This window comes from Marmota flaviventris, chromosome 15 (assembly GCF_047511675.1).
Source record: "Marmota flaviventris isolate mMarFla1 chromosome 15, mMarFla1.hap1, whole genome shotgun sequence".
NCBI lineage: Eukaryota > Metazoa > Chordata > Mammalia > Rodentia > Sciuridae > Marmota > Marmota flaviventris.
The window spans coordinates 1,271,946-1,280,559 of record NC_092512.1 but is presented as its reverse complement, the minus strand read 5'-3'; the positions used below and the strand labels follow the sequence as shown (position 1 = coordinate 1,280,559).

The window sequence follows — 8,614 nt, the reverse complement described above, 5'->3', positions numbered from 1 at the left end:
AGAATAATAATAATAATCTGGATCTTCCAAGTTGATTATGTTATTAAAATCTGTTTTCTACTAATTCATTTGTGTCTCAATAGTAGATCACGATGACCTTGGACTAAGAATCCAGTGACTGGAAGATATAATTCCCCAATTGCTCTTTTTTTTTTATATATTTAGAAAGGGGGAATATGTCGGAAGTTGCCACATAGGAACCGAGTGCCCCTTAGCCTTGAGCGATGACAATATGGAGATGTGGCAAGCCAGCCATGGGCTGTGTGTGTGGACTATGGGCACTGAGCCCACAGGGTGGACAGACCCAATGTTGCCCCTCTGTTTGGCTGGGCCTTGCTCTGCCATGATCCCCACACAGCTCATGGGATGGGCGTGGCCTCCCTAGATGTCAGTCGACGGGCTGACAGGAGACATCAGGAAGCTAGACTCAACCCCCTGACACCTGACCCCTTGCCTCATTTGAATGGCTTCTCCCCAATAAAAGGGTTTAGCACGGGTTCCTCACTCTCTTTCTTCTCTGACCCCTAAGGTCAGAGGAGCCATCACAGGACCCAAAGAAAAAGGTCTCTCTGTCTCTTGTGTGGTTATTTCATGCAGCCCAGTTCCCCTGGAGTGACGAGACACTTGTGGAAGGTTTTCATTGTCCGTGCTTGCCAGGATGCTGTCCTGGGCGTGGTCCCACATTGAAAAGGAAATGATGAATGTTGGACTCAGTATCAAAACCCTAGAGCTACCTGTGGGCAATACAAAGTTTTCAAAGGAGTAGCTCCTCAGCTAAGCGTAACTGGAGCCCGGGGCTCAATTTAACTTCCCTGTCCTGAGGTGATGGCTAGCAGCAAAAAACACTGGCTCAGATAATATCAATAGTCGTACTTCTGCAGAATTTTAAGAGGAAACCATAAGTTTTAAAAGAGAAATAAAAAGCCAACAGGCAAAACAAACCAGGCCATAGGATAGTTCCAAACCAAAAACATAATTTTATTTTATAATAATGTCAATTTTCTCAATGACATCTAAAGAAAACCCAACTAGTCTGCAGAAGAATAGGTCTCTCCTTGTCAGGAAGATGATCGAAGAGCAGTCATTAGAGGCGTCTCCGTGAATCTGTTGACCAGCGCTTCAGAGAGAGAAAACTGTGAGTGGCAAAGGACTTCAAACAGCCGGGATTGGACGATTCAGCAACTGTCAGGCGATCTGATATCCCACTGGATGCAGCATATCCTCGCCCTCTCCAGAAGCTCTTCCAGTTCACCATCCCAGTGTGAATGTTCAACACGGTCCTCCCTGTGTCACCCACTGACCACAGGCCGTTTCTATCCAATTGCACAGCACTAAATGGCACAAACAGATCCCAATGCAACGTTGTCTTTTAAAACTAAAGGAAATGAGGGCTGGGGCTGTAGCTCAGTTGGTAGAGCGCTTGCCTAGCACGTGTGAAGCACTGGGTTTGATCCTCAGCACCACATTAAAAAAAAATAAATGTATTGTGTCCATCTACTATTAAAAACTAAAAGAAATGAAGCCAGGCATAATCCCAGCAACTCAGGAGGCTGAGGTAGGAGAATCATAAGTTTGAGACCAGCCTCAGCATTGCAAGACCCTGAGCAACTTAGACCCTGCTCAAAAAAAAAAAAAATAAAAAAAGGCTGGGGATGTAGCTCAGTGGTAAAATGCCCCTGGTTCTATCCCTAATACTGAAAAATAAATAAATAAACAAACAAAACGTGCTGGGCACAGCGACACAGCCCTATAATCCTAGTGCCATGGGAGGCTGAGGGAGGAGGGTCCCGAGTTCAAGGCCAGCCTGGGCAACTTAGTGAGAAACCGTCTCAAAATAAAAAAATTAAAAGGGCTGGGGATATGGCTCAGTGTAGAGCTCCCCTGGGTTTCATTCCCAGTACCACACAAAAAATTTTTTGATATTTAAAAAGTAGAGTGTGTTTTGTTTGTAGGTTCACTTCCTAGGTGACTAGTGCCCAATCGTTTAATTTCCAGAGTGGTGCTGCTTGAGATAGTGTTTAGGCACATCCAGTACCGTGCACAGAAGTGAGAATCACAACACAGCAGAAATACACAGACATAAGCCTGGAAAAAGCTGTCCCTGCAAATAAGTCTTGCCTGGAAGACACCAGCTTGGAAAAATGCTCTCCAGACCTTGAACACTGGGAAACACAGATATATCTAACCTACAGGGAAGCCAGTAATGAATAGCATCATAGCTACACAGAAGTCCTTTATGTATTGATTTAGCTTTTACTTTCGAAGCAAAATTTAGAATCCATAGCTCAGTAGGAGAACTATAACTGTGAGATTCTGCCTTTAACAGGACTAGGAAGACTAACAAAATTGAAAAAAAAAATCAAAGAATAGCTTTAGATCTCTAATAAGATTAGGAAACAGTGCTAATGACCACAAATAGATCGATTGCATCATGTACAAGTGCATCTAATATCATAATATCTAACACGCAGAGCAAACAGGTGCTCAACAGGTTTTAATGGTGGACTTCCCAACTGGTAAGTTTCTTTCCATCTTAATGGTACCGAATGAAAGTGGCAGAAATGCCAAAAGTTTTATTGACTATTTGATGTGCTGAAGGTCCAAATACAATGCACATTGTGTGAAAGAAAGCACTTAGGGTCACCTTGCCGGTGCTAGGCCTGAGCGACCTTACACTTAGGGACGAGCTACACGGCGGACATGGCACTCAGCTTGACTCACAGACACAGTGTCAACTTACAATGACTGTCGTCGATTTGATCAGAGTCATTAAGTGGTCACTTCAAAGACTTTAAAATGGACAGACACACGACCTTGGCCGCTGCCGGAGCTGGGGAGCCGCTGTCCCCGACGAATTGTTCCCGAAAGGCGACGGAGGAAACTGAGGAAGAGCTGGAAGAGGATGATGACGACGACGAGCCAGATGGGACCCTTCGGAGAGACTCTGTCGGAGACGTTCCCGGAGAGGGTCCGGTCGGTCGGCGGCCGGAGCCACTTTTGATCTCTCCCTCTTAGTGGCTCAGAAAAGGTCCAGGTTTTCCAGGGCAGCCAGGGACGAGCGCCTGCTGTGTGACGTCGTCCCCAGACAGAGAAGTCACCCAGCGGCAGACACCTCTAGGCTAACCAGCTGGTCAGGCTGCAGGAGAGCTGCCAGGAGGAGAGGAGGGCTCTGCCCTCAGGCCTGGAGGATCCGTGGAGACTGCGCTCTGGAGCTGTCTCCATGGGAGAAATTTGAAATTCAATTCAATCTGACTGCTGACTATTTGGGGAGAAAACAAAAATCTCTTTAAACTGTGGCACATTGATCCCAACCTGGTGGGAAGAATTCTCCCCTCATTGTCAACCGTGCCCTCCAGCTGTCCTCAATGTTCCTTCTGTCCTCGCTGGGACACCAGAGTGCAGCTGTGCAGAGGGGTGTCCCAGCGCTGGCCACTTCACCCCTTCAGTACATTGCTCCTAGGGAGGACCCCACTGTCTGTCTCATTATGGGGTAGAAATGATGCTCCACAACCGGAGGGAAGGGCCCCTGATTTTCTTTCTTTCTTTCTTTTATTTTTTTTTTTTAAGAAAGGAGATGTTGGGGAGGGACATGTACATATTATAAAACTGACAAAGAGCACGGTGGCTGTCTTGTAAAGCACCAGGAGCCCCGTGTATTCTGAAGAGAAGGGAGGCCGTTTACCGCTTCAGCCACAAAATGGGGACAATGAGTGTGGAGGACGGAGCAGAGGCTCGTTTCCTCTGCACATTTTGGCTATTAGACCTGTGTGTAAAAAAAAAAAGTCAGCACTCACTTTTTGTATTTATTAAAAATGATTCCAACTCAAAAATAAATAAATAAAATGAATAGACACTTAAACCTTGGCTTTGCTAAGACTCATTTTCCTAAATAATCAAAAGCTTAACAAATGCAACAGAAAATACAAGAGATTATCTCAATAAAACACAAAAGCTTTGTTCCTTAAGCCAGTTTTTATAAACTTCAGCTATAGCATAGAATCTAGCTGCTTTAAACATAATCAGACCCTGGTTTTCCATCATGCATTAAGTGTAGACCTCCTTGCCTGTAGCTGACTTAGCCACACTTTCCATGCTGTGATCCTCTGGTTTTGCCTTGTCTTTCTGTCTTTTCATTTTGGCCTTTTATCTTAGAACAAAAACCTTGTCATAGAAAATTCTTTCTTCTCCCCAAATATTCTCTTTTATTTTGAACCTTCATTACCAAAATTGTGGCCTCATACCCATAACTTGCTTCATGTTGTTCCTTATTTCGGACTTATTGGTTCTTTCCTGCCTTTTTTCCTTTTTTTAAATATTTTTTTAAAGTTGTAAGTGGACCCAATACCTTTATTTTATTTTTATCTGGTGCTAAACATTGAGCCCAGCGCTCACGCATGCTAGGTGAGTGAGTGCTCTACCACTAAGCCACAACCCAGCCCCCTTGTTTCCTTTTTAAATTTACATTTTGCAACAATCCTTACAAGTTATCTTAGTATAGATGGCAGGAGAGGGAGAGGGAGGGAGAGGGAGAGGGAGAGGGAGAGGGAGAGGGAGAGGGAGAGGGAGGGAGAGGGAGGGAGAGGGAGAGGGAGAGGGAGAGGGAGAGGGAGAGGGAGAGGGAGAGGGAGAGAGAGAGAGAGAGAGGGAGAGAGAGAGACTGAAATCAGATGGAGAGGCAGAGAGTTGCAAGGTCTTGCAGTTAACCACCATTGCAGCCCAAGAGCTGTCTCAAGGTATTCACCAGAAACAGTCAAGATGTCCATCAATCACAAGCAGGGAGAGTGGGAAACCACGGCACCAAGCGGAGCTCCTCTTCAATTAAAGTACTGATGCGCAGAGGGGCTACTACTAGTGAGTCCAGCTCAAGAAAGTGTGCAGATGGGTCCACTGCCTCCCAAGGTCCCATTTCATAGGGTTCTATCTCTTTCAGACATAATGGCATTGTTTGTTTTAACTAAATCTTAATGGGCTCTACATCCGCAGTTTAGCCAGAGACCTCCATATTTTAAATTGAAGTGGGCATCTGGAGATCGTGTGTGTGGTGCTGGGATGGACCCAGGGCCTCTGTGTGCTGGGTGGGTGCTCTGCACTGAGCTACACTCCAGTCCTTTTTTTTTTTTTTTTAACTTATTTTGAGAAAGGGTCTCTAAGTTGTCCAAACTTAGTGTTCTCCTGTCCCGGCCTCCCAGCGGCTGAGGTCATGGGAGCGTCACCATGCGTGGACAGTGCCTGAGCTTTCACAGGCTGCAGAGCTGAGGCAGGAGTGGCCTGTTTTTTAGGCAGGGCCAGCCAGCAGGGCCCCCGGTGAGGGCTGACTCTGGTTTGACCCTTTCCCTGGGTTGCCTCCTTCACTTACTAACCCCCAAGGCCTTTCAGAGGCCAGGAGACTGGGAAACCCCCGCCCCTTGAAGAAGGAAAAGTAGACTAAACCAAATCGGGTGGTCCCGGGTTCCTCGGAGGACATGGAACTGTCCCCTGTAGCAGCATTAAGTCTGGGCACGGGAAAGAGCAGCTGAGGAGACACAGCAGGCCCAGTGCTCCCAGAGCAGGAAAGCAGCAGGGCCACCGTCCTTCAAGACAGGACCTGTGGGAGACCCAGGGAGGCCTGCCACGGAGAACCGCCGGCTTCAGGACTCCAGAGGAGAAGGACGTGTTCTTGGGAAGAAACTGGCCACCAGCAGAGGCACATGCCACATGTCTGCCTTGGGGCAGTGGCCCTGTCTGCTGTCCTGAATGAGACAAGCTCTGGTAGTGACGCATTATATCCCCATGATGATGAAAACTCACCTCACCACCTGAACCAAATTTCTCAAAAGCCTTTAAGTACCACGGAGGAAGGAGAAGGGAGGAGAAAGTCCTTGGGTTTCAAGAACAGGAACTCCCCTGGGGTGAGGGTTGGGGAAGAGAGCATGTCCCAGGACCTGGAAAAACACGGGCAAGACGGGGCAAGGTCTCCCGCTGGAGGAAAACAGGAAGATGGGGACGAAAGCACTGATGGCCAGCCAGAGGGCAGTAGGCCTCCAGCCAGGACAGCAGCCCCAGGCGCTCCGCCCAGGCCCAGCAATGGCTGACGGCTTGGCGCAGCTGAGGGCCTCCAACCTCAGGGACGTAATCCTTCTGGGGCTGCGATTTCCAACCCCATGTAATTCTGAGTCAGGAAAAGACACAGATCTTCTAGGCAGTAGATGCAAAGTTTGACTGGCCTGTTCCCCAGCCATGAGGACATCCAGGTGGCTAGAGGGTGAGTACCCAGTCAGAGGCTCCATTTCCACTTCCCATATTGGGAAAAAGGATGAGAGAGAAGAAGAGAGAGAGAGAGGAGACCTAGGGAGAGGACAGAGCAGCTGGGCCCTGTGTGGCAGGAGCTCTGGGTCTCAAAAGCACAATTAAATAGCTTCAGCAAACATTTAAAAAAATTTGCCAGGTGTGGTGATACGTGCCTGTAATCCCAGCACTCAGAAGGCCGGATGCCTGGCTGGACCCTCAACTGAGGTTTCTGTCTCTTCCCTTCCTGGAATTCTCCTCAAGGTAGCCAGAGGAGTGGCCAGTGGGACAGGCCCATGAGTAGCTCTGGATAACCTATGTTCCAGGATTGGTGACCATGGGCCCTGCCCACACCCAGACATTAAGATCCCCAGAACCTGGCAAAGCTCAGAAGGGGAGGGGGTATGCCCTGGCCCAGCCCTGCCCCACTTCAGGGAGACTCCTGCAACCTCTGTCTCATGAAGGAGCCAGGGCTGGCCTGCTGGAGGGTGAGCAGCATGTGTCCATGTTCAAACAAATATATATATATATATTTTTTTTTTTTTTTTTTTTTTTTAAGAGAGAGAGAGAGAGAATTTTTCAATATTTATTTTTTTATTTCTCGGCAGACACGACATCTTCATTTTATTTTTATGTGGTGCTGAGGATGCCAGGCTATTTTTATGTGGTGCCCTGCGCATGCCAGGCTAGCATGCTGCCGCTTGAGCCACATCCCCAGCCCCTAGGACAAATATTTTTATGTCCCCCTCAAATTCATATGTTGAAGTCCCGACCGCCAACGTGAGGCCAGAATTGGGTGCGGTGGCTCACACCTATAATCCCAGCAACTCAGGAGGCTGAGGCAGGAGGATTACAAGTTCAAAACCAGCCTCAGCAACTTAGCAAGGCCCTAAGCAACTTAGCAAGACCCTGTCTCAAAAATTTTAAAAAAGGGCTGGGGATGTGGCTCAGTGGTAAAGTACTCCTGGGTTCCATTCCTAGTCCAAAAAAAGGGGGGGGGCGGGAGAAGGAGGAGGAAGAGGAGGAGGAGGAGAAGAAGGAGGAAAAGGAGGTGGACAGGAGAAGCCAGAGATTCAGCTCACAGCAGAGGACCCTCTGTCAACCCCCGAGACCCTGACCTGTGAGCACCCGACTTGCTGTCCAAGCCAGCCCCTGCACGGGGACGGTCAGAACAGCCATGTGACCGATACCACCTGTGCTGACAGACACCACCAGCACCAGGTGAGGCCTCAGCTGCCAGCCCTGTGCCACACGCAGCAGGCTGAACCGCTCCGCTGATCCCAAGCTGCTGGCTCCATGACTTTTCCTCTGCCACCTCCAGTCTCGGGTGGCCGGCGAGGCCTGACAGCCACTGCCTTTATCAGGGCTGTGCAGCTGTGGAAGGGACACGGGGGCTTTCCCAGCCCGCCCTCAGAAACCCATCTTGGCAGGTATGCCTACAACTGATGCCAGTCAAACTGGCCAAGACAGAAGCCGCGCACCTCTGCTCTGTGTCAGTAGGGGGCAGAGCCTCCCCGAACCTCTGCCTCGGGGCTGAGTAGCCCTTCTGAAGGGCTGTCTGCAGGAAGCATGTGACTGGGGAGGCCTCTGGAGCAACCTCATTCTTGAGAAATCCCCCAAAGGAAAGAACAAAAAACACACGAGGACAGAAATGCCAAGGGAACAGGGCAGTGGCCCACGTCTGTCACCCCAGTGACTCCGGAGGCCAAGGCAGGAGGATCGTGAGCTCAAGGCCAGTCTCAGCAATGGAGTGAGACCCTGTATCAAGGGATGTGTCTCAGTGGTAGAGCAACCTCCAGGCTCAGTCTCCTGTAGCGAACAAACCCCAAGTGAACATTGTTCATGAATATCAAAATAAAAGGGGCCCCACGCGGCCCTTTCCCAGGACATGCCAGGCCACAGCTTACCTGACCTTCACAGTGACCCCGTCAGGGTCATGTGCACCTCAGAGGGGAAGGATCAGTGCACACAGCAGCCACAGCGCCGGTTCCAGCACGCCACCTGGTCATGTGACCCTGGTCAGCCTCCCACCGCCTAGCTGGCGCGACGGGCATGCCTCCAGTCCTGCCCAGACAGGCACACTGGTCTGTGGCCCCCGTCTTCCTGATCTCCTCTCTGACTGCCCAGCCTCCCTCAGTCTCTTTTCTGCCTGTTCTCTCCTTCCTTCTTACCCCACACCCGCTGGCAGGGCTGCGTGGGTGCAGGTCTGGGGCGGGAAGGGACTGCTAGGAGACAAGCCTGAGGCTCGCACACCCTTTCCCCTGTGTGGCGACAGGCTCCGCCCTCCCCTTCCCCACCAGAGGTGTTTCTCGGCCCTCCTCCTGCCCCTCATACTCTCCCTCAAATGCTG

General features: G+C 49.8%; 1 long non-coding RNA gene across 2 annotated transcripts; it reads right to left on the bottom strand.

Moving 5' to 3' along the window:
* Window positions 1-954: 954 nt before the first annotated feature.
* Window positions 955-8,329, bottom strand: LOC114104864 (uncharacterized). Of its 2 annotated transcripts, XR_011704701.1 has the most exons (4): window positions 8,172-8,329; window positions 5,788-5,921; window positions 2,741-3,763; window positions 955-1,331 (listed from the first exon to the last, which is right to left on the bottom strand). It is a non-coding gene; the product is annotated as an uncharacterized lncRNA (long non-coding RNA). The 2 variants fall into 2 exon arrangements; XR_003584902.3 differs by lacking the exon at window positions 5,788-5,921.
* Window positions 8,330-8,614: the final 285 nt, after the last annotated feature.